This window comes from Glycine max, chromosome 9 (genome assembly GCF_000004515.6).
Source record: "Glycine max cultivar Williams 82 chromosome 9, Glycine_max_v4.0, whole genome shotgun sequence".
NCBI classification, from domain to species: domain Eukaryota; kingdom Viridiplantae; phylum Streptophyta; class Magnoliopsida; order Fabales; family Fabaceae; genus Glycine; species Glycine max.
Window position 1 is genome coordinate 40,235,923 of NC_038245.2, and position 6,245 is coordinate 40,242,167.

The following is a 6,245-nucleotide window of genomic DNA, read 5'->3' on the forward strand; positions in this document are numbered from 1 at the left end:
TCTTTTTTAATAATTGTAAGTATGACATTATAATAAATATTTAAAAAAAAATAGAAAAGTAAACATAAATTAAAACAAATATAATAATAAGCATAATATTGATTAATAAGCATAATATATGTGTTATTTTCAAATTTATAGTCTAAGAACATTAAGCAAAGACAAAATCAAGTTGAATCTTATTTTTTTTAAGGATTAATTTAATGGTTGTTATTTTGTTTGAGTTTCATTTTTGGTGAAATACTATCACAATAAAAATTTTCAGATCAATAAGTAGATTATGTTTATCAATCAATATTATGTTTATTAATCAATATTATGTTTATTATAACTTATGTTTCATTTCCTATTTTTTTAAGTGTTTATTATAATGTTATACTTACAATAATTAAATCTTATCTCTTTTTATCTATCCTTTTTATTTATAATTTTAAATTATCATTTTTTTAAAATGTCAAAAGTTAAATATAATCTTATCTCACAGCATAAACTATTTATCATAAATATAAAATACAATTTATTTATTTCAAAATATTTATTTATTAAAAAAATTAGTTATAATATAATAATATTTATATTTAAAAACATTTATTCTAATAAGCTAAAACATTATTATACGAGATGCAAAAAAAAAAATACTATTATACGTCTGTATTTGAAAGTCAGGTTTTGATTCATTCATAAAACGAGTTGTTTTTAAGTGACTATCATCATATATATATATATATATATATATCATTAAAAAAGTAAGTTTAATTTTTGTATATTAATCTGAGCACAACTCATCGCAACAGAGCCAAAATATCGTAATCAATTTTCACAAGAACCAATGTTAGAAACAAAGAAAACAAACAGAAAATGAAATAATCCACTCAAGCAATCATGCTAAATTGCTAATATTAGGAATCATACCAAACTCAATTAATAAAATAATCCCAACACCAAAATAAAAAAAATACCCACCCAACTGAGCAGAAAATGAAAAGAAAAGTAAAAGAGTAAACGGCTAAATGAAAATAAGTTGTAAAATATTTTGTATTATTAATGGAAATTATTTACATATAATTTTTTAAATAATTATTATAAAGATGAACAACTTTAATTTATATATATATATATAATAGTTTAGGTATTTAACAAATAGGGAAAATTATTCTAATACTAGTTTTGCAAATAATTATTATAAAGATGAACAACTTTAATCTATATTATTAGAATAAAGTCTTACACATAGGGAAAATTATTCTAATACTATCTCCAAATATCTCGCAGCCACAACAAAGACTCACCAGAACTACTAGTTTTGCACTCCTAGAAAATAAAATCGACTATTTTATTATAAAATCGAATATTAAATTATGCCATTTTTATTATTGTTGAAAAGAAACTGCATTTACACACTGGGTCGTTGGCAGGCCTGCAAAGTGATAACAATATCTTAATTGTGAATTGAAGCCTTTGAAGAAAGAAGGCATCATCGTCATGCGTCACCTCTTAAATTAATGCATTGAATTTGGGACAGTGACGTTATTTCAATGGTTTAGACATTTAAATATTGTAACCACAAAATATCTGGTCAAAACATGCTCAGAACCTTGACGTAAAATTATCATTTTTATATGTTACAAATAAGAATGGTAAATGGTAAAATCAAACATAAACAAGTTTATTTTATTGATTGATTTCGCTCCAAAAGTTAAAATAAAATAAAATAAGATATCCCTTTCCTCACCCCAATCTTTGGGGTTGACCAAATGATAATAGTCCAAGGGCAAATTTGTGCTTGACAATTGGAGTCTCTTCAGTACAGGGTCAGAAAATGGAAAATGCAACAAAATTACAAAAAGAACACTTTAAATATGTACACAGTTGGAATCAACTATAACAGTGTAAGAATTCCAGTTTTACACCAATGCTAGATATTAGTTTTAATTCAATGAAGCATGTTTTATATATACATTACTGCTTTTAATATAAAAAAAATTGTGAACAATAATATAATTGTAAAAACAAATTTTGTTTAGTGAACAGTAAACAAAATTATAAATAATAAATTTCTGCATGCAATAATGTGTCATGTTGATCAAATATTGTTCCTATTCAATGAGCTGTAACTATGCGAGCAGCTAGCTTAGCTATATGATTGGACTCAAAAAACCACTCTGTGTCTCCACGGGAAAATTGAAACAAACTCCTAATAAAGTTCAATGAAAAACTAAAAGGAAACTCATAAGTGAAGTGTGACACTTTTTTCTGTTCAATAATGTGAGTCCTACACATCTTGCGGTTTGCCTTATTTAGAACATGAGTCCTAGAAGAAGGAACCAAATGCCCTTAAGTTGGTTTGCCTTTGCAATGTGTTAATATACTCACTTTTTCAATTTAATTTCTTCAAAAGAAATTCTAGCAAAAAAAATGAAATTATGAGATTCTAGAAGAAGTAAGTAGAATATGAATCACATGGATGCATTGACACTCCAATCATAATGATGATAAATTTTCAAGTGAAATAATCACCAAAATCATGTTCCATCTGTAGGTGAAGCCACTCCTTCAGCTGAGAAGTAAAATTTCCACGACGACAAGAAGCGCAACTAAGTGCCTAGGTTTTCCGTGATTACAATGTCATTGTCATGAGGTGTACTAAATAGTACAAAGGTTATCCTTTTAAAAGGAAATTGGTGTCCCATTTTTTCTCCTTGAAAATTAGCTTCCAAAAACTTTCTAAAATATGTTAAATTTTTAATCCATTCAAAAAAGTATTTTTAGGAATGTTGAAATTTCAACACATTCAGAAAAGTAGTTTTAGGAACATTATATTTTAAAAAAATATATAAAAAAGAGGTATGTTAATAAAATTGAGGGGTATACATAATAATTATCTTTTTAGGAAATAACGAGACTTGTGGTTTTCTCCCAGTGTTGCAATCACTTCTAACTATTTTTCACATTCAAATCTTTTGTTGGTAATTGCTTCCTGCACCTCCAAATTCACTTCCTGCAATCTAATCCAGAAGATAATGAATTACCTTCCGGATTAGGTAATTATTACCTTCCGGATTACATTCTGAAAAAATTAATCCGTAATGTGAAATTACATTTTGGATTGTGCTTTCCAGAAGGTTAAAAATGTGCAGGAAGCATATCTGGAGGTGTAAGAAGAAATTACCAAAGTTCTGTAATGGGCTTGGCCCAAAATCAAGCCTTTCTTGATTCCACACACATCAACTGTCATAAACGGCTAAAATAATCATCCATTGTTTCATTTATCATAAATCTAAAATTTAATTTATATGTTAAAAAATATACATTTATTATAAATTTTAATTATAATATAATTTATACATTTAAAAATACTCATTATAAATTTTAGTGATATAAAGTAAACATTTATTTTGTGCCATGCATAGGTTAAAATATTAGTATTAAATATAAATAATTGCTTCTTACTTCAATACCAGTTTGAAAGCTTCCAAGTGAGAAGTCAAAACCTTGATTCCATCAAGTTTATATTTACAGCAGCATTTGTGAAAGCCACTTAAAAACACAATATAGAAAGCCTTTGCTTTACTTTTTCTATTTGTCTTACTTTGTTTTGTTGTCTCTTAGGATTTGATGAAGTAAGAAGGAGCTACCAAATATTGATTGTGATAGTTACATACAAGTCTTGTCAATACTTATAGTAAAAAATTATAATTTATTTTACATTTAAAATATATAACAATAATAAATAGAAAAAAATATATTTGTGTATTTGAATACACGTTTTTGAAGTAACAAATTTTTTTGTAAAAAGTGTATTATGTATTCACACCAAGATCAATTTCTGCTATTAACTCTTTGATGAATGAAACTCTAAAAAATAAATACTCTTTTTACTTTTTAGATCTAAAACTAGGTTTGAACTTTTTTTATTTTATGTCTGGTACACTTTGCTCTCAGGGTATGCCTAAACTAGATAGAAAACCCAATTAGCTATTTTTTTTATAAAAAAAACGAGTCCTTTAAAAATTAGACAAACAAATTGAACAAAAGAAATTAGATAACTAAATCGAACCTAAATAATAAATTAGAAAACCAAAAACTAATTTAACCTTTTTTTGTTACCATGTTTATTGATACAGAGTATTTATTGATTTTATAGTATGATTCTTTTTTCCAACCACATTTTTTTCACTCATAAGGCTAGAACTCAAGACTTTACATAAAAGTATTGATTGTCAAAAATTTAATAATCATTTTTGACAACTTGTTGGTAGCTAATATTTAAGTTTAGCTTGTTACTCTAGTTAATCATTTTTGTTTTATTAAGAGGGAAGTCAATGATAATTGTTATGCATACGTAATTTGTGTATTTAAATAACATAGTAATTATCTAATTTTTCTCTCTTTTAATGCTTCTTTTGGGTTAAAACATTATGAATTTAGCTTCTCTAAGTTTTTATCCAATGGATGCTAAAGGTAGTTAATTTATAGTGTTTTAGTTGTATTTTTTTGTAGAATTACACACCAAAAGACATAGAAGATGATTGAAGAACTGGAGCAGCACGCTCAATGTGTCAACAATTGTTCAATGTGAGGAGCCAACTTCGAGGCCGATTTAGCGTGCATCTAGCGGCTTAGCGCATAGTTACTTATGCTAGTTGGACTTTGCATGTGCGTTCAACGTGCACATGCAAGCTTATCGCACAATCAATATTGAAAAACATGACCGTGTTGCGTTTTAAAGGGGAAAAGAGGGAAACTTAAAAGAAAAAGCACTTGAGACCAAATATGAGAGCTAAGGCACAAGAGAAGAGAGAAAACCCCTCACTTGGGGACCTTTTCCTCCATTTTCTTTCATTCTCTTTCATGTCTCTTGTTTCCTTCTTGTATTTGTAAGTCTCTTGTGACAATAAGAGACTAAACCATCAATTGTTGGGAGCTCAGTAACCAAACACTCTTGATGTAATGATTTTAACTATCTATTTAATGCTATTTCGGTATTATTGTTTCTTTTCTGTACTTATTATCATGTTTATGGTTTGATGACCCATGCTCATGTAGTGTTATAGGGTTTATGCATTGGAAAATGTTTATATCCTAAGAACTTGACAAGAGCATCTAGGTAATTCATGTCTAGGGATAAAATGGTATTATTTAGCCTTATTTATGCATCTTTATTCTTAAAGCAAATTATTAGATGTAGCTCTTAAGAGGTTAAGAGTGAAATTAGGTAATTTAGGTTGTTTCACATGAGGGATCATAATTATGGTAGGTTAGCGAATGAAGATAATAATCGGAATAACGTTAAATAGTAAAAAATTCTTAATGTTGCATCAACAGTAGTTTTGGTAGGTTAATCCTTAGCAAGTTCCGTAATCATGCTTCAACCGAAAACTCACCCTCGAGTGTTTGTGTTCTATCTCTTTAATGTGTTATGCTTAATTATCTTTATTTATGTCGAATTTTACATTTCTATATCATTATTCGACCAATATCAAATTTAATTCATTATTCGCTTAAAATTAGACATATACAAACTCCAAGTACAGGAAAAAATTATGTGGACTCAACACTCGGTCTTACCATTTACAGTATTACTTGGACGAATTGATGCACTTGTCAAGGAGTTAACAATCAATCATTTTTTATAGGTGTCAAACTCTACTAATTTAATTGATGAATTAAAAGTCTATATTAAATATATTATGTCTATAATTTTTTGCAAAAAAATAAAATCATTTAATACTTTATTAAATAAATTTAATTTAATGTATAATATACGTTTTAAAAATATAAGAATATTTGTAAACTTTTTAATTAAATATATTTTACCTAATAAAGTTACTCAATATATATGTAAGAAAATAAATCTACATGAATTGCCAAAAATAAATTTATTTATAATCACGTAATAATTTAAAAAAATATAGTTTATAAAAAAAATATCACATAATATTTGTATTTTAAGTTTAATAATCAACATTTGTTATTCTTAAAAGCATCTTCGGTGTGCATTGCTTAATGAGTTTTTTACTTTAAGACGTTGCTTAGTTTTTTACATCATTGAACAAGATCTACATTAGTCAAGTTAAATTGTTTAAAATTAAACTTCATTACTTTTGTAAGCAATAATTGTTTAGAATTAAAAAATGTGAAATTATTTACATGGTCATCTAACTTTATTTTGGGTTGCAATTTGTTCCCTTATTTATTAAAAATGGTAAAATAGTCCCTTAAGTGATTATTCTATAGCACACTGC